Genomic DNA, 20726 nt, shown 5'->3' with positions numbered 1-20726 from the left:
AAGGAAGGAAGGAAGGAAGGAAGGAAGGAAGGAAGGAAGGAAGGAAGTTAGTTAGGAAGAAAAGTGCTGAAAGACCTTTGGCTGTGTGAGAACCGAGAGAAGGCACTGGCTGTGAACCAGAAAGAGAGCCTTTACCGAAACGTGACTATGCCAACGCATTGATCTCAGACTTCCACCCTCCAGAACTGTGAGAAATAAGGTTTTGTTGTTTGTAAGTTACTCAGTCTGTGGAATCTTGTTATAGCAGCCTGAACAGACTAAGACAATACTTAACCTCTTGGTGACATATCAAGGAAGCAACAGAGAGTGGAAACGAGAGGCCCCTCCTGTGTGAATTCTTGCTGATATTTAGACTAATGACTCTAAGCTAGCATTCACTGTGTAGACTTTGGAAAATTATAAAACAATTTGTGAAGAAAACCAAATTTCGTTCTTAATGTATCTGTATCTGTATATATGTGTGATAGGGTATTTCTAGTTTCTGTACATTGTATAATCTTTCATGTATTTTTCTTGATCTTTTTAGTTGGACTTTATATAAATTTAAAAAAAATACAAAATAAGTCTAATTGAGAGCCATTCCATTTTTTTTTTATCCAGAGGTCAATATATAATGTAGCCACACATTTCCTTTTTTTGAAAATTGAGTCATTTGCTTCTTTCTGGTTGTCCTGCATTTTTCTCTTCCTGCATAATTAAAATATTTATGGCAGTGGCTCTGAGATCATATTTGTACATTTCTACGGCTCCCTAGTGTATAAATCTTCTGTTTCGAGACTTGGGTTAATTTAAAGTAACTAGGGAGTGTCTCAGACCATTTACATATTACCTCAAGCAGTAATATCTTTTTTCATATTGTTCTAGATTTTTAGCTTGAAAGTCATTTTCTTTCCTACAAAAGATGGAATTCAAGGAATGTTTGAATATTCTTCCTTCTTTTATTTGTTATAATTTTCACTAAGCAGTATGTCCAGTTTTTCTTCTCATCTCTACAAGTAACTTTAGAAGTGTATAGATTTTTTTTTTATTTTAAAATTGGTGTCTTAATGGACTCAAGAACACATGGATGTAAATCTTAATTCTGTTTTGTTTATTGGTTTGAGTGACTTTCTTAGCTTTTAGAAGTTTTCTTCATCTGTAATTCTGAAAAAAAATAAATATAACCATTTAAGGTTTGTTAAGCACTTAAGGAACATACAATGTAAATAGAAAACATTTAGCATAGTGTTTGGCATATAGTATATAAAACACATTGTTAATTTCATTAAGTCACAAATTCATTTTTTCTGTGTTTTCTTGGAGTCATCATCACAGAGTAATTGAGAGTGACCGTGTCTGAGTTGTGTCTCTGGGAAACAGACCATGAACTGGATTTAGGAATGCAGGAGTTTAATTAAGGAGGGAGGGGGTGTGCAGGAAGAGGCTTCAGAATGCAATCCAGATCTGTCTTCTGTGAAAAGAGAAGAAAGTCTTAAACTGATATAGAATTCTGTCACATTCTCATCTGGCCAGAGGAGTTTTGGAGCAAAATTACCCATAGAGCAGACTCACAATAGGTAGAAATGCCAGACTCCAGCATCTCTGCCATGCTCCTCATTGGCTGGGGAAAGCCTGGGAAGAGTGTAACATTGGTTCAAAAATTTAGATATTGTAATGAGGCACTGTCAGCCAACTGTGTTTCTTGCGGCCAAACAGCCAACTTTCTTGGAGGGAAATCTAAGCGATGCCTCTCAAGCTGCCCCATAGGTTTCTGGAACATGCTACCTGTGTTCATTCAAATATGTCCCCTTCACTTACTAAATGGGGGGTTGTAAGGTACTTAACCATTCTGCTCTTGGTTTCTTTATCTGTAAAAAGAAGAAAGTGATGGTAGCTATCATAACATTATTGTGAAGGTTAAATTAAATAACATATAGAGTATTTTAAATAGCATCTGAAGTGCTCAATAAATACTTGCCATTATTACCGTCATATTCTTACATATTTTGTTACTTTGATTTACTCTTGCCTACATACTTCCTTCTTGCATTTTATGTACATATTGTTTTTAAAAAACAGGTTTTGGGCACCTGGGGGGCTCAGCTGATTAAGCATGCGACTTCAGCTCAGGTCATGATCTCATGGTTCGGGGGTTCAAGCCCCTCATCAGGCTCTGTGCTGACAGCTCAGAGCCTAGAACCTGCTTCAGAGTCCGTGTCCCCCTCTCTCTGCCCCACCCCTGCTTGTGTTCTGTCTCTCTCTGTCTTTCAAAAATGAATAAACATTTAAAAATAACATTTAAAAAAAACAGGTTTTGCTGTGAACTTAAAATTGCTCTTAAAATCATCTTAAAATAACTTTTCAGAGAGTCCCCTGAGTGAATATTCATTGTTTATATGCTTTTCCTTCTCTGATTTCTTCTTGTTCATTGTTATCAGTCCAGGCAATTGCACATATTAATATTTCATTTAATAATCCCATTTGGTATAGGTAAGAAGAGAGTCTACATGAGATTTTCATGTCAAAAGCTTGCAGAGTCGATGTACTAGTTCCACAGTATGAACAAAATAAGTTTCTTTGAGAGAAAATCATAAGCACTATGTGCTATATCCTTCCCAGATAAAAAGGAGCTATTTTATATCCATCAAAGTTGAAATAAGGTTTAGTTTAGTGGACCAGAAAAATATTACCTGTTTTGACACAAATACAATAGAACAATTCCAAAGAAATCCAATTTTGAACAGCATTGCACGCAAGGATTAGAAAGTTTCAGAAGATTTGGATTTTCTGAATGCTTTTTGTTGTTTGAGGTGCTCTCCTAAGATTAACTGAGCATATTATGTAAGGATGAACCAGCTTTATCGTTGTGCTTTTTCAATCTCTTCGAAAATGAAAATTTAATCACAAGCCATCATATTCACAGATTCTCATCCATTCCAAGGATCTAAGGCTTTTTTTTTTTAAGTTGTAGTATATTTTATTTCTTAAATCATTATAAAAAATGTCTACGTTGTGAGATTTAAAACTATTCTGAAGTTTTTTTATTTTTATTTTTATTTTTTTATGTAGTTGATACTAGTAAAGTGATATGCCAGTGTGAGCCCTGGATTGACAAGGCAGCCCCATAAAAAGCTTTGGTTCCCGATTAAATTGTCTTTTAAATAATAACACATAAAATCTCAACAAAGGTCTAAGGTTTTAGATGTATCATCCTCTTAAGAAGATATTCCTTGACAGCTGTCCCAAGACCACTACTAGTATTCTTACATAATGATATAAACTAAAAACTATAAACCATGGGTGCAGAAAAGAAATTGGATTATTTCGGCTGGCTTAAATGATCATGTCTTTTTTAATGATGTTTTTAAAAATCATGTAATAGTGATAGCATGACATATAGAGAATGTAAGTAATGGATCTGAGTTCTCTTTTCATATTTTAATCACCACTTTTCAAACATTGCCTTAGCAATCATGTATTCACTGTAAATACTTATTGAGTAACTACTTTGTGGCTGGCCTACTTCTAGGTACAGTGATATAGAAGTGAACAATTGACCTAGGATTTATTCCCCAGCTTAAGATTCTCCATTATAATTAAGAATTCTTACATTACCTGCAAGGCTAAATCAATACACAAGTCTTTACATCTATGAGCTTAAGTCATACAAGATCCCCTGAGCTTATTCCCCTGTAAACCCACACTGTTCTACTGCCCTTCTCTTTGTCTTTGAACATGCCAAACTTTTTCCTGCCTCAGGCCATTTGCACTAGTAGTTATTGTTATCTGGTATGCCCTTCCTTAAGATCCTATGGTTTCTTCTCATTATTCAGATCTCTGTCAAAAGTGCAACTTCATAGGCCTAAATAAAATGGCTCTCAACCCCACTCTCCAATCACTATCCTTTAATACTGTTTTTTTAATCTAAAATAAGAATTATTGGAAGTTATCTTACTTATTTTTAAATATATGCTGATTTTTACAAATCGTTCATGCCCTTTCTGATATTGTGACTCCATTTGACAGCCATTTCCCAATCTTTTGCCCTTTCTCCGAGAACCTACCATGTGTTGTTCCTGGATGACTTTGCTCTTTGTTCTATTATAGCACTGAGTACTCTCTGTGTTATAGTGCTCTTTGTACTTGACTGCCCCTAGCACTAATATGTGCTTCACGTCCATATATACAGCTCCTGCAGCAATGCAGTAAACTGTGATTTCTGGGGAAAAGAAAAAACTTATTGAGCAAATTAATGAATTAATTTTTACATTTGTACAATATTTACCACTTAATTACTACATGCTGTTTCAACCGTTTCACATAAATAAGGGGAAAAGGGCATAAACTTAATATCTCTTCATTAAATGTTGCAGTGTTACATTCTTTTATTTTTTTAAGTATTTATTTTTGAAAGAAGGAGAAAATGTGAGTGGGGGAGGGGGATAGAGAGAGAGAAAGAGAAAGAGAGGGAGAGAGGGAGAGAGAGGTGGGAGGTTAGAGACAGAATCCCAGGCAGGCTCCACACTATCAGCACAGAGCCTGAGCCAGGGCTTGAACCCATGAACCATGAAGTTGGATGCCTAACCGACTGAGCCACCCAGGTGCCCCAAAACAGTGTTATATTCTCACCCTAAAATTCTCAGAGTCATGTATTCTTACAAGCCACTTGTGAGTTCTAAAGTATTGAATCTTTTTCTCATTAGAGGTCTATAACATAGAAAGCAAGTACCAAGAACTATGAATGTTTGGGGTACTACCATTTGAAATTTCTGTTCTAGGTCACATAATTCCCTTAAGCTAATTATGGAGAAAATCTCTGACATTTCATAGGAAGGAACTCATTTGCATATATGCATGAGAGGATAGGAGAAGCTTTATGTACTAATATTTTAATTATTCTTTGGATGTTTTATTTCTATAACCATTTTAATATATATCCCTTCTGTAGCAAAGAGCATATTGAATTTCTTCCAACAGTGACAATATCATTGGAATTTCTTCCACCAATGATTATAGTTCTTCAGTATCCTGAAACTCAATTATTTATTAATTTCTCAAGGAGAAGTATGCTTGTTACTTATTAACATCATAATAGATAATTCCTCCTATTCAGATAGATTTATGGAGTAAATCTTAGATAAGAAAAAACACAACACTTAATGGCCTGATTATATGCAGAGAACAAAATATATATCTATTTGATTATGCTTATTTTCATAAGAATTCTGTTTCAGGGTACCTAGGTGGCTCAGTCACTTAAACGTCTGACTCCTGATTTCAGCTTGGGTCATGATCTCACAGTTTGTGAGACTGAGCCCTGCATCAGGCTCTGCGCTGACAGCCTGGATCCTGCTTGGGATTCTCTCCCCCCCACCTCTCTCCCTCAAAATAAATAAACATAAAAAAAATAATTCTGTTTCAAAATGGAATTTAAGTCCCCAAATACTCATAAGAAAACAAAATAAAATAGATCACCAATTAATGTAGCTATAATGTGTGCCACTGAGGTAACTTCCTCATATATCACTAGAATCAACCAGAATAAAGACACTCTTGCTAGACTCATACAAAGAGAAATAATTCAGCTTTTATATTCAAATATTATTCTTCCATATGTGGTTAATATACATATCAATGACAGGAACATCAGAAACTTTATTAGATAACTAAACTGGGTCAAGTATTAATTTAAAGGCATTACTTAATTGTCCAATAACCTTAGATCTAGAATCAAGTTTTTAAAAAATATTAAACTAATTCCTCATAAAAGGATACCTTTCATTACTTTATTTCAGAATGTTGTTTTATATAACATATAACATATTTCTCTAGAGTTATGTTCTCAAGAGTATAGTAATTTTTATGATCTGGAAAAAGGTATGGGTTGGCATTGCTTTTGCTTTCTATTTTATTGAAGCATTCCAGTCAACTTGAACTGAAATTAATGCAGGAGAGAAATAAGCATAGTTCAATGGAAATTTCCATGCCCCACGGTCTGTGGTGTTCTTTGTAGAAATCTAGGGTGAAATGGCAGTGATTTCCACTCTAAAATTTTTTTCCAACATTCTTTTCAATTGATAGTGCGTGCAAAGAGGTATTGCAGTCTCTGGCAGCCACACTTGCCCAAATACTCACGATGATTGCACTTTACGTATATTTATATGTTGAGGATTTTACACACTGAGATAGTCAGGAATTCATGTCCACATTCTTCCAGTGCAAAAAAAAAAAATGTGCAAACCACATGCCAATTGACTATGTATAATACCTCAACTTGGTCAGCACTGCTTTAAAAGAAAGATGAACTCAGGAGCATACTGGAAAAAGAGAAAGTGTGGCCTAGAAGAAAGGAATAAAAGAGAAAAATGGTAGATGGGCTAGATTTTTATCTTGGAGTCCTACAACAAATTTAGGTTGATTTTCTTATTACCTTCTCCATTTCCCCACACATGTATCATACTCAGTCCATATTGTTTTCCAAATCATTTTATTTTTATTAATCTTTTACAACCAGTACAGTAATTAATTCCAGAAACAGGCTTTTTGGCTTCCTGACTTCACATTAGCAAAGATAGTCCTTTAGGACTGAAAGTAATGATCTCTGGCATGCCATGTGTACAGTTTTAATTTTAAATTAGTAAAATGTTTGGCAGAAATATTAATTTAGGGACAAGTGAGGGTGTACAATGAATGAGATAACAGTTCCATTTTTCCCACACACAAGTGAAACTAGTTGCCATGAGGACAGGTAGGATGTGGCCATGCTTCCCTACCATGGTGAGGGAATTTCTCTCCCACAGTGCATCCTGGGAAGTGATCTTGTTTTATAAACCCTCCAAAGGCTTATGATTATGACAAGAGCCATGTTGGAAAAAAATAAGCAACTGACCATGCTGTAACCATAATGCTTTTCCTATTCCATGTCTATATACTGAAGATGATCCCTCTGTAACACGTGCATTTTCCCCATAGTGAGCTCCACTCAGCTGATGTGTCAACTTATGGTCTAAAATGCAAGTATATCTGTTGGGTAAACTATGGCCCTAATTACAGAAGCATGAGGGATGAAACTGATTTGTGTTAACAGTTATTATGTTCACTCTTCTACAACCCTATGCCCTAGATTTTAATGTAATTTTTAATAAATAAGGACTCCCAAACTTGGACCTTTGCTGTTACTCCCATTAGAACTTTTAACCCATTAACCTTTAACCTTTCCCATTAACCTGTTTTTTTTAGAACATGGACCTTTAAAGTGAGCAATAAAATGGCTTTTTCTAGAATAATTCATGTCCCTTATACTCATGAGAATATGCCATACAGATGTAGGGGATTGAAAGTTCCCCACATTTTTTGGGATGAATACTTGATTCAAAATGAGACTTTCTCATGAGGAATCAAAATGGAGGCTTTATTTCTCTTCCTTTCTGGAGGCCAAGAAGTAATAATTGTATTATATATTTTTCAAGTTTTTATTTAAATTCTAGTTAGTTAACATATACCGTGATATTGGTTTCAGGAGTAGATTCAGTGATTCATCATTTACATACAACATCCAGTGCTCAACACAACAAGTGCTGTCCTTAGAACTAACTCATCACTCATTAACCCATGCCCTGCTTACCTCCCCTCTATCAACCCTCAGTTTGTTCTCTATAGTTGGGAGGTTTGCTCTCTTATGGTTTGCTTCCCTCTCTCTTTTTCTTTTTCCCTTCCCCTATGTTCATTCATCTGTTTTGTTTCTTAAATTCCACATATAAGTGAAATGATATGGTATTTGCCTTTCTCTGACTGACTTATGGAAATAATAATTTTAAAACATTGTGTTGTATTCAAAACAGAAGAGGATGATAGGTTGATTTAAGTAACTAAACAAACTTAAGGACAGCAACAACAGAACAAGAGCAATCATTGTGCTCTTTTGTGATTAGAACAGAGATTATTTAATATACCTCCTCCCTTCAAAGATCTGCATTTGAAAGTAATCATCAGTTTAGCCAGAATGATATTTTGCTTTTCTACTTGTATTACTGACATTTTAATATTCTCCCCCCCCCCATTTCTCCTTTAGAAACTGTCATCTCAAAAGAATGATTTAAACACTGATGCATTTAGATAATACAATGTACATGATTGAGAAAATTTTAAATACTATAATTTAAGACACTTAAGGCCACAGTTATTTTCATATTAGTTACACCCTCATGCTAGTATAATTCTAATCTAAATTTATGGCTCGACATGTTTGATTCTGTGGGCATAATCTCAGGTGTCCAAAGCCTTAGGTACTTTTCCATTTCATTTTATTTTTAGCCTTTGTTTGATTTCAATAATGTAATTATTGAAACAATTAAGAAAAAAGCACAGTGAGCAAACTTTCAAAACCTAAAATTCTATGAATCTGTAAAAATCACCATGCCACTGACCAAATTTAGAAGCTATCAAATAAGCTTAAATCAGGTCATTTTGATCTAGACTATTTTTATCCTCAGAGAAATAAAGAGGCAACTTTTCTGCCAATGAGCAGTTTTTAAAATATTTTTAAAGAGATTTTATTTTTAAGTAATCTGTGCATCCAACGTAGAGCTCAAACTCACAACCCCAAGATCAAGAGTTGCATGCTCTACTGACTGAACCAGCCAGGTGCCTCTTTAAAAAAATGAATAAATAAGATTTTATTTTTAATTCATGCCATTAAGTAGTTTAAAAAAAATGTAAAAACTCCTTTTTCACAGATTGATTATCCCCTTCCCATCTCACCTGTTGGTCACCTGTCACATTAGTGAGAGCATGCATACCTTCTCTTAGGAACATAGCAAAAGTTACAGCTTTTCTTCCCAGCACAGGTGAAGCAATGAAAGTGAGGAAATTTGGAAGCCTTGTAAAGATCAATGAGAAATAAACGCGAAGTTACTTTGCAAAGTATAAATTACTATTTACATATAAATACGGCCATTCTTTGCCCCATTACTATTATTATTGGTGCCATTACTGCTGCTACTACTACGACTATAGTTAATAGTTGGATTTTACAAAGGCTGAAAGAATCTCAAAGATCCTATTCGTCCATGAGAGGAGGTGAACTGCCATCAGTTGATAATAGGCCTTGTCACAGAGATCCATATCTGAATTGTGGCTCAATATGCAACATCTATGTTATCTGAGCCAAATTACCTTAATTATCTGTGCCTCAGTTTCCTTCTCTGTAAAGTGGGAATACAAATTGTATCTGACCTTCAATTAAAAAAAATGTATCTGAGTAATTCCACTTCGGGTCATAATGGAGTAAATGGTACTAGACTTTTCTTCTGTGTAAATAACCAGATAAATATGTACAAATAACCTGTATGTCTGTTTCCAGACATTAGGCTATACCCAGAGCCGACTGCCCTTAAAGAGAGGAAAAAACATGCTAAGACCTACAATTGTTTCAGCTTTCTGCCTGGATGTGTATTCCAGACTGTGGAGCAGGGAGAGAGAATTTATATAAGGGTAGCATTTTTGCTCAGTTGAGGAGTTAGCAAGCAGAAATCAGTGAAGCCTAAGCAGCTGGAAGTTTTAGGGTGGAACTGTAAGGGGAGGAAGCAACACAAGAAAAGGCACTAAAATTTACAGAGGGGTTCCGTTGGTCTTTAACTATGGAACTGTCACATGTGATCAGACTCCATGAGTCCATCACAGAATAATTACTGGAACAGGACAACTTCTGGGAGCTATTTGCTGAAAGATCACCAAATGAAATTTTTAAAGGAGCTGAATATATTCGAGGTCTGACCAGCCAGAGCAGAGTATCTTACAGAACATTCAGTAGAGAATCTATACAGTTAAAAAAAAAAAAAAAACCTTTAAGCAATTTAGTCTGTATTGGTTATCTTCATTGAGTCCTTCTTGTTCCCGTTTCATTTTCTAAACTTTGAGGTGAGGATGAGGGTAAATTTTACTAAAAGAGAGGTGGAGATGTGACCCTCTTCTTACAAAAGGAAAAAGGAATAAGAGAGAGATAAAAAAAATAAACATGAGACACATACACATGAATCCAAAGGAAAAGGGACAAATGTCATAAAAATAAGAGTTCTGAATCACTTTAATACTCATGACAAAAACTCTTACCTCTCAACGCCATGACCTAATAATATTCTTCACCATGACCTCCATCAGCGCTGCTTTTTCTTGGGGGTAGAATACAGAGGGCTTCAATTCAGCTAGAGAGGCTGAAGTTTTCCATTAGTATCATGACCTGAACTCCAATGATAGCAACATGGAAAAGGAAATAAATTGAGAGATGTTGCAGAGGGATAAATACAGGAGTTTCAGTGATTAAAATGAGAGAAAACGGTGGCACCATAAATAGGATATGGCCATGTATATAATAGACAAGGATACAAGAAGTACGCAATGCCTTGAACATATGGAGACAAGTCTAATTTTGTGTATACAGAATTGGGCTGGTGTATCACTGAGGTGAAGCTGTGCAGCTGATAACAGAACAAGGAGACATATTTTATATGAGCTGTTGGAAATAAATATATAGATTTCAAAGTGATCTGTTTGGAGGTGACTATAGACTTTTAGAAAATAATTAAGGAAGAAGTTGACATTAAGGGAAATAAAATAAGTTTAGATAAAATGTGAAATAAATGGAAGATGAGCCAGCCAACATAGATGAAGGGTGAGAACACAGATGAAGTGAGAAGTGAGATTACCAGTGTTCAATGGGTAAATTAGCTTGCTAGGGCTGTGTGATATTGCGATTATAGGAAGAAATATATGTTTACTTTTTGACATCCTTCTAGCACAGAGCTCCTAAAACCATTAGGATTTCCTAAGTAATGGAAACAATAAACATGTTTCTGTTGTCAATGAAGTGACTTTTGCAACAAACCTAAGGATGAGGGCTGGTTTCCAGGAGAGCCAACCTGTGATTATAGACTGTTGAAACTTTCAGTTCCATTCCACCCTTAAACAAACATACTGGGAAGAGAGGGGCTGGAGATTGAGTCCAGTCACTAACAGCTGATGATTTAATCAAGCATGCCTATATAATAAAACCTCCATAAGAACCTAAAAGGGTGGGATTTGGAAGGCTTTCAGGTGGGTGAACACGAGGAGATCAGAGGAGAGTGGCAAAGCATGGTAGCTCCACATCCTTTTCCCAAGCCTTGCTCTATGCATCTCTTCCATCTGTCTGTTCCTGAGATCTATTGCTTTATAATAATCTGGTGATCTAGTAAGTAAAGTCTTTCTCTAAGTTCTGTGAGCTTGCCTAGCAAATTAACCTGAGGAGAGGGTCTTGGAAATCTCTAATCTGTAGTCAGAAACCCAGATGATAACATGGGCTTACAATTGGCATCTGAGAGGAGCATGGGGGAGGAGGGCAGTCTTGCAGAACTGAGCCCTTACCCTGTGGAATATGATGCTAGCTTTAGGTAGATAGTTGTCAGAATTGAGTTGAATAGGGCACCCAGCTGTTGTCAGAAAATTATTGGTGGTGTGGGGAATCAACACACACACACACACACACACGTGCACACACACAATAACTGAGTGTAGAACCCTTTTGCTGCCATAACAAAATACCATAGACTGTGCAGCTTAAACAAAAGAAATATATTTTCTTACCATTCCGGAGGCTAATTGTCCAAGATCAGGATGTCAACAAGTTCGAATTCTTCTGAGACTGCTCTCCTTGGTTTGCAGGTAGCTGCCATTAACTGTGCCATGCAGGGTTTTTTTCTCTGTAAAGAAAGATCCCCAATGTGTCTCTGTAGGTCATAAGAGCCCTCTATTATAAGATCACCAGTCAGATTGGATTAGGGTCAACCCTAACAGCCTCATTTTTACTTAATTACCTCTTTAAAGGACCTATCTTCAAAGATAGCTACATTCTGAGGTGCTGGGGGCTAGGACTCAACATATAAACTTTGAGGGAATACAATTAGCCCATAACAATGAGAGAGAAAGAAAAGGATTTCAAGATATCTACAATAAACTAGAAACTGTCTAAAACTAAAACTAAACTATCTACTGAAAGATATCTACAATAAACTATAGAGTGAGGAGAGATTACAAAACATAAGCTGTGGAATTCATAAACAAAATAGTATGAAAGGGATAGAAGACAGAATGTAAAGGATTAGGATTGAGTGTTTGAATGGGCATTGAAGACAGATATTGCAATTTGAGGGTACAACAAGAATGGAAGGACCATTTTTTCAAGTGCAAAGATCTGTGCACTTTCAGTTGAATGGAAAAAGTTGATGATACATGATGTAATAGATATGGTTGATGGAAAAAAAATTGTGAAGGACGTTGGAAGGAAATAGATTAGAAGGAAAAGGTGTTAGGGGGATTTAATTTGCAAGATTTTTTTTAAGTCATGGAGAGAGAAGTTGAATATGCCCATTGGTTTCAACCTTCATTAAAGTAGGTAGCTAGGCCATCTTGAAAAAATGGAAAGTGTTTGTCCTTCTCTGACTGACTGATTTTACTTAGCAACTTGTGTGATGTATCTAAAATGGTCAAACACAAGGAAGCAGAGAGTAGAATACTGGTCATGAGGGGTTAGGGGAGTAGGAAATGGGAAGTTTCTATTCAAATGGTAAAGAGTTGCCATTATATGAGATGATTATATTCTAGAGATCTGCTGTCCAACATTGTTCCTATAGTTACAATACTGTATTGTACATTTAAAAATTTAAGAGGGGGGATTTCATGTTAAGTGCTCTCACCACAATAGAAAAAATAAAAGTGGTGCAGCTCCAGCTTACTAGTAATGCAAACACATAGGAAATGATGGAGAAAAAAGAAGTTAATGTAATAGTGGCATTGAGTAGGTTTAAGAGGAAGCAACAAATGAGAGGTTGAAGATAGGTAATTGTATTTAAAGATGTGTTTGGTGGAATGCTGGAGAGATAATAGGAATGGAACGTTCTTGTGCTTCAAGAAGAAACAATGCTAACACTAGGTTTCAAGGATTTGTCAAATAAAGAAAAGTAGTTTAATTTCACTGAAGAATGGGTGGGAGATGAGCTAATATCAGGCAGCTGACATTAACAAAAGTAATCTTTTTTTTTCCCCTGTCACTCTTAGTGGCCCTGCTCACATAATAAACCACATTAAGAGCTAAGGGGTTATTTTAATTCTGTAACAATGCCTCATCTTTGAATTATCTGAGTGGTTTTCATTATAAACTTTTGTTGCAAATTTTAATAGGCTGAATATACACAGCCTTAGGAAAGCTAATTTGTTTCGAAGGAATTCTTTAATAGCTATTACAAAAACTAAGAAAAAAATAGACCTTAAAAAAAGGATTAAAGTTGATTTATCTATGTCTCAGAAAATGCAAGCTAACTGAAAATACAACATGCCTCAATGCATGGAAATTGTTGTCATAAAAATAAATTATCTCAGTGGATATGCATTCAGAAAGTGGTAAATAATGCTGTTCACTCATAAGAACACATTTTAAACTGGAAAAAATTACAGACATCTCCCATTAAGAAAGATAGCCTCTTATGTTCTTGTAATATAGACACACTAAATGGTATAAAATCACAGCACAGTCAGCAAGTCTGAAAACTCATGAGGTCATGTCTACATAATGATAGTAGTAGGATCCAGGTTCAAAAATTATATTGTGCCCATGTTGCCTGTTCTCATTCCACTACAAGATAATGTAACTAAAATAGATAAGCGGATTTTTTATCTATGGTTTCATAGGATTCAGAAAAAGTTGGTACATAATCACACTCACAAGGAGATAAATTTGGCAGGGTAACATATTCACTTCCATTGCAGTTCAAAGGAATAAAAGAGTGCATTGACCTCTTATTCTTTCTATTTGATCTGCTCTTCCTGAAAAGCCTCCAACCCCAGTGGACTACTGAAGGAAGGAAAACTAAATTTACCTAATCCAGTAATCTTAGTTTGAGTCGATAATGTCAAACGATCCTTTTTTTTAGGGGGGGGGAGGGAAGGGGGGAGAGTAAAAGCTGGGGAGGGGCAGAGAGAGGGGAACATAGGATATGAGGCAGGCTCTGCATTGACAGGTTGACAGCAGCAAGCCCAATGTGGGGCTCAAACTCCAGAACTGCGAGATCATGACCTGAGCCAAAGTCAGATGCTCAATTGACTGAGCCACTCAGGTGGCCCACAAATGACTCTTTAATTCCATTTCTTTGGAATAAAAGGTTTTCTTTCAGATGTCTATCTCTTACCTTTTGAGAGAAGGTGACCATTTATGAATTCTCATGTCAGCAGAAGAGACTCAGGTTGTAAACCCACATGTTGTATGTAGGAGTGCTGACAATACTGACTCCATCTTGTTTATACCCCAGCAATGACCTCCTTTTGGGCTAAGTGTTCCAGACCCCTTGGAGGTTAATGTATGCCTGACCAGAATGCAGGTAGGCTTGTTCTGATTTTCCCTAAAGTTTAGATAACTAGTAGAGATAACAGATTCTTTCTCTTTGGCACACAGATGATACCACGTTAGATAACTACCCTTTGACCTTATCATAATGCCCCTTGCTCTATAAAATCTGGGCATTTTTTTCTTCTTCCAGATTTTTATTTAAAGTTAGTTAATATATATTGTAATATCAGTTTCAGGAGTAGAATTTAATGATTCATCACTTGTATATAATACCCAGTGCTCATCATAACAAGTGCCCTCCTTAATACCCATCACCAATTTAGCCCACCCCCTTCTCCATCAACCCTCAGTTTGTTCTCTATCAATAAGAGCCTCTTATGGCTTGCTTCTTTCTTTTTTTTCCCTTCCCATAAATTCCTAAATTCCACCTTTGGGTATTAAGGTACAAACGTTGTGTTGCATAGTTGTGTTTTGCCTGGATTATTGTCCACCCAACTCCCCCATTAGTAAGTTACTCTGAACAAAACTCTGTAAATGGCATGGTGTGGCTTGATTCATTTTTTGGTCCCAAAGTGACTTTGCAGTCTGGAGGATACTTTACTGTCCCTCCTCCACCTTCTAAGAATGCTCCATGCATCTTCTATGATCTTGGCTGTGGGGAGTCTTGAACTGGTCAGCTCTCTGTTCTGGTTAAGTATGACTAATCATATGTTACTCTATTTGTGTTGTTCTGGCAGCCACTTCTGGACTATGGCTACAGATACTTGTCCTATGTCTCAAATTTCCAATCTATTAATAGCTCTGTCATGAAACTGCAAGTTTGACAGGATGCCTACTGTCCCACTTTGCACATCTACTTTTCCTCTCAGGGTGTATCTGTAGGCCCAGAGCCATAGCACAACAAATAAAGGCTTAGAGGAACATTTGCATGCACATCTTCAAGCCTATCCACATGCCTCTGGACATCACCATTGGCACATTGGATCCAGAGCATTTTAATAGGGATTTGCAAATGCCATCACAATTTCCATAGAATTATGCCACTTGCCACTACATTTCCAAATTCTAACCTACAAATATGGATGTTTCTCAAAACCCTCACCTTAAAGTTTTGGTACTCAGTGATAAAGAAGAAAGGAGTTTTGACATTGAAACTACCTTATTTACCTTAGGAGAGCAAGACTTATGACCTAATCATCATAAACAGATGGGAGTGTCTTCTCTGCAATATGAAAGAAAATATATGACTAGAGTCTGTTAGGCTTATCTCTTCATATACTAAAAAGATTTAGAAAATCCTATCTCTGGAAAAGCTTAGATATCTAGGTAATTGTATTTCATGAAAATACTATTTCTAGCATTATAAACAGAGTACAGCATTAACTCTTAAGCTCCCTTTTCATTCCTGCTCCATCAACTATCACTCTCCACATACACACTGAAAAGGATGCCTTACTTCTGACGGACTAGTGAGACCATCACAAACCCATTAAATAAAAAAAAGGTGCCTTAATATATTTCAAAATATCATATTCCTTATATTTAAAAAGGAAACTGTAGAATAATGCTAGAATTTATTTGAATTTGGAATCTATTATCTACCAGTTTCCTCCAGGCTTTCCACTAACTTCCTTTGAAATGAGAGAACCAAGAGAGCAGGGCTTATATTTTATTATTTCCCTATTATCCACACATTCCTCAGGCCAAATCAGAAATGGATTCCCTTATGTAAACATGAGTTATCCTTGAGAACCCATAACTCTGAGATGATCCAGTATCTGATGAAAAAACAAAATTATAATACTCCATTTTTCGATGTGTGGTAGGATTCTATTAATGTCTGCTTATTGATGTCTACCTGGTTACTGTAAGAAGCATTAGTTTCTTGCTGGCTGTTAGAGGCCTCCATTCCTCACCATATGGGCCATAGGAAAGCTTTAGTGTTCTCCTGACATGGAGATAGCTGCATACCTTTTATGATCTGGTCTTGGAACTGTGAGACTGGCTGTGATTTTCACTTTCACCATATTCTACTTGTCAGAAGCAAGTTATTAAATCCAGCCCACTTTTAATATGGGGGGAATTAAGCTTTACCTCTTGAAAGGACTGTAAGATAAATCGTGGATGTATTTTAAAATCACAACATCCTCCTACAGAGAACTTCTTTTCTACCATAATAATACATCTGACTTTCCTGGACCCAGAGGTCTGTAACCAGATCAGGCCAATAACTTCCATCCACTGGACAATTATGGTACAGAGTCTATTATCTTTTACTCTCCAACCCAAAAGCTATAGATACACTTACCTATCATAATCCCCTCACCAACATACTCTCTGCTCTCCAGATCTGTATATTTGTCCACCAGATTCCTGAAATACATTTCTACATAATTTCCTCATCTTACTATATGTTCTTAGTCTTTGCATATAAAAATCGTAATATATCTCTGAATTCTAGCTCAAATGCTACCTCGTGCTAAAGTTTTCCTTATTAAGAATATCTTGCTCCCCTTCCCATCCTCTTACATTCTTTCAGTTCATCTTTTGATTTAATCATTGCTGAGGCAAGCAGCTTTGTACAGATGTGACCAGACAGCACCTCCCATTAGCTGTACCAGTGATCTTTTTGCTTTCTGTCCTGAGCTTCTCTGTAACAGGACACTTGTGGGAACCAATATGGCCACTTATATGCAACCTGGGAGTGTGGGAGAGTTAATGTCCCAGTGGGCGACTATTTATAGAGTAGAAAGAGAATTGCTGTTATTAAGTTCTGACCTCTTTTGTCCTTAGGCAGTTCTGGAACACACCTCCATGGTTCCATAGAAGGTCCAGGGAGAATCAAGCCAAGATGCTGTTAGTAGTGACCTATTCAAGAATATACCCTGGAGTTGGTTTTTTTCTCCTCCCCTATATCCCTCAGCCTCATCTGCCACTCCTTTTCCCTGCAGCTATTTCTAAAAATAATCTACCTGCCTACTAGCAATATTCTCTGTCTCTGATTCCAGGTCAATAGCTTGAGGAAGACATTCTCCCTGATCATGATTAAAAGCAATCACTTCTTTCTTGTTTATCACAGTAGGTCTTCTATGTTGTCTTTATTATGCCTCCTTGTACTTGGCTGTACAATTTTTTAAAGTGAAAACTGTGCTATTTATCTTCTTGGCCATGATGCCTACCCCAGAGTTTTTCACATCATGGGTTTTCAATCATTTCTTTTTTTTTAATGTTTATTTATTTTTGAAGGAGAGAGAGACAGAGTAAGTGGGGGAGGGGCAGAGAGAGAGAGAGAGAGAGAGAGAGAGAGAGACATAGACATAGAATCTGAAGCAGGCTCCAGGCTGTGTCAGCACAGAGCCTGATGCAGGGCTCGAGCTCACGAACCTCAGTATCATGACCTGAGTTGAGGTCGGATGATTAACCTATTGAGCCACCCAGATGCCCCTTTCAATCATTTCTTGAATACAAACATAACTTTTAAGCTCCTAAAAAGTAGATGACATAGTGATTACATATGCATGTTGTCTGCAAAACCAGATAAGTAACATCTCTGTGAAATGTGGACTATAACATTTGGTCAATGAGACAAATCAATTTCAACTGGTTTAAATTTTCAAAACAGATGCAAACTCTGCCAATTTGGATTTTGTGAGGCATCTCTTTTAGCAAATTATAGCTATAGATTTATGGGGAACTTTCATCAATTTTAAGGACTGAATAAAGCCCAAGCATCTTGGGAGGATCATCTGAGGCTATGTTGTATGATATCAGGAAAAAGAAAATAACTTACAGAATAGTCAGATTAATATAAGACAAAAAGCATTACATTAACATAAAAAACAGCCCTAACATTTCCCTTTGCCTTTATTTCATAATGTTCTGCAGCATTGAGGGAGACTAGCAAAACATCCTTCTTATCCATTTGGTTGGTAAGTTTCCCAAATCTTCACAAAGTCAACATATTTCATTTTAAAGAGTTACAAAGTATAACTGTTGTCCCCATTCCTACTTGACTTTCTTAAAATTAATTTCCCACACACAACAGCCAAAATATTTTTGAAAATCCCTATCAGATCATGTCATCACCCTGCTTAAAATATGAGATGTTAGGATTAATCTGCCTTCTTACCCTGAATTACATAGCCCTGTATCTTATGACTCTTACCCGCTTCTCCAACTTTTCTTACCACTTTCACTCTTGATTACAGTGCTCAGTACACAGTCCAACACTCAACATTCAAATTTTTTTTTTCATGTTGAGGTCTTCACCCTACTTCCCTCTATCTGAAATGTTTTTGTTTTTTTTTAATGTGAGTCCTTATTACCCTTCAGTATCAGTTCAATGTTACCTTCTTAAGATAATTCTCCCCTAATAATCCTATCTAATGAAACCATATGTGAACATTTCTTTCATAGCACCTTTTATAATTCAACATTAAATTATATGTTTGCTTGTTTATTATTATTATTTTTTTCTTATCTCGCTCTTCCCCCATTAGGTCCATGAAAACAGGGACCTTGTCTTTTGCATGCATTATTATATCTCTAGTGATCTGTCCATAGCAGGTGGTATTCAATAGATCTCTATTCAATAAATGAGTGAGAACATTATATAGCATGGTGGGAAGAGCATAGGGCCTTAGAGTCAGATTGACTGGTTTTGGATATCAGCCCCACTGCCCACTAGCTATATACCATGAGCAATTTAGTTGATCTCATTTTGCCTCAGTAAAATAGAAATGATGAAAAGCCAATCTCTACATTATTGTGGAGATTAAATGCCTAGAACACAGTTAAGCATAAAACATACTCAATATTGACATTAGCTTTATCAGGGTGGGAAGCAACATGGTCTTATTTAAAGAGAAGGAAACTGCCTGTATGTCCACCACTCATTTTCAAAATTAGGAACCCTAATATTTAGGGGAAAGGAGACTGGTAGTGGACTTTGTTCCCTTCATGTAGAAAGGGAAAATTTAAAACTTTTCCATTAGCATATCCCTGAAAAAACAGGCCACAAGCATGGGGTGACTTAGCCACAGCTAGGAAAATTGTCTAGGGGGCAGTGATTGTTTTTCATAGAGTACTACACATAATGACATGAAAGATTCTCAGAACGGGCAAAGTGGGTAAATGCTAGAATTTCCTATGATTAACTTATGAAAAGACTGAATAATTTTCCAAAAGAGGCTTTATACAGATGAAAAACACTATTTTGAACTAGGAGAAATGGATAAGCTAAACTTAAGGTTTATTTTTTGTTCTTTATTCCAGTCTTTTGAAACTAGGGTTAGATAGTAAGATGAAATCAGTAATAGGAAATAAAATTACAAATTCTGTGAATTTGACTTATAGTGTATACCTTTTGAAATTCCAGACACACACATACACACTCATTTAAAATGGTTTTGAATAATATTTTAAAACATACTATGAAAAAAAATTCATCAATTATGCCATGTCTGACGCCAGGGAAAAAGTCCTTGAACTTGAGTGTGCAAAAGAATTGGCATGATGATGTTATATATTACAGATATTCAGTCTTTAACTCCAAAGAGTCTGATTCAGTAGGGTTGGGCAGGCCTGGAGATATGCATTTAAAAAACTCTTAGATGACCAGTCATGTGGCAGTCTGCATGAGGAATAAACTTAAATAAAGTTTGGTGCTATATATATATATATATATTTAGCGCTATATATATATATATATATATATACACATTAGGATTAATCTGCCTGTATATATATACATATATATATAGCGCTATATATATATATATAATATATATAAAATATAAAATACTTTAGGGAATGCAAACTCTGTATAATTAAAAAGGTTGGGGAAAAAAGTCTTACACAGAAATGAAGACAAAATTTCATATATTCTTCTACTCTTCCTAATTATTTCATTTCCAAATAGCTTAAATTATATATATATAATTTAATGTATATATATATACATATATATATAGCGCTATATATATATATATAATATATATAAAATATAAAATACTTTAGGGAATGCAAACTCTGTATAATTAAAAAGGTTAGGGGAAAAAAAGTCTTACACAGAAATGAAGACAAAATTTCATATATTCTTCTACTCTTCCTAATTATTTCATTTCCAAATAGCTTAAATTATACCTGAAGTCAAATACAAGGTGTGCCAACTGCTGACAAGTACCCTTAATTTTATACCCTTAAATGCTGATAATCAAGGGCAAATGCATTCCCATTGGAGTCTCAAGTGGCTTGAGCCAATATGTCATTTAAAAAAGAATTTTCTTCCCACTGTGTGGTTCCATCTATGTATTACATTCAGTGACAGGCAAAACTAATCCATGCTGTGAAAGGTCATGATTGTAGTTGCCAT

General features: G+C 35.9%; 1 long non-coding RNA gene across 2 annotated transcripts; it reads right to left on the bottom strand.

The window, feature by feature from the left end:
- Window positions 1-1069: 1069 nt before the first annotated feature.
- Window positions 1070-17105, bottom strand: LOC125938708 (uncharacterized). 2 transcript variants are annotated; one of them, XR_007462778.1, is made up of 8 exons: window positions 16883-17105; window positions 11599-11714; window positions 10090-10216; window positions 8740-8857; window positions 6248-6318; window positions 4044-4198; window positions 1798-1847; window positions 1070-1143 (listed from the first exon to the last, which is right to left on the bottom strand). It is a non-coding gene; the product is annotated as an uncharacterized LOC125938708 (long non-coding RNA). The 2 variants fall into 2 exon arrangements; XR_007462777.1 differs by having other exon boundaries at window positions 8778-8857.
- Window positions 17106-20726: the final 3621 nt, after the last annotated feature.

The sequence above is a fragment of the Panthera uncia genome, assembly GCF_023721935.1.
Source record: "Panthera uncia isolate 11264 chromosome B2 unlocalized genomic scaffold, Puncia_PCG_1.0 HiC_scaffold_24, whole genome shotgun sequence".
In the NCBI taxonomy this organism is placed as follows: Eukaryota; Metazoa; Chordata; class Mammalia; order Carnivora; family Felidae; genus Panthera; species Panthera uncia.
This window is presented reverse-complemented; position numbering and strand designations above follow the sequence as displayed.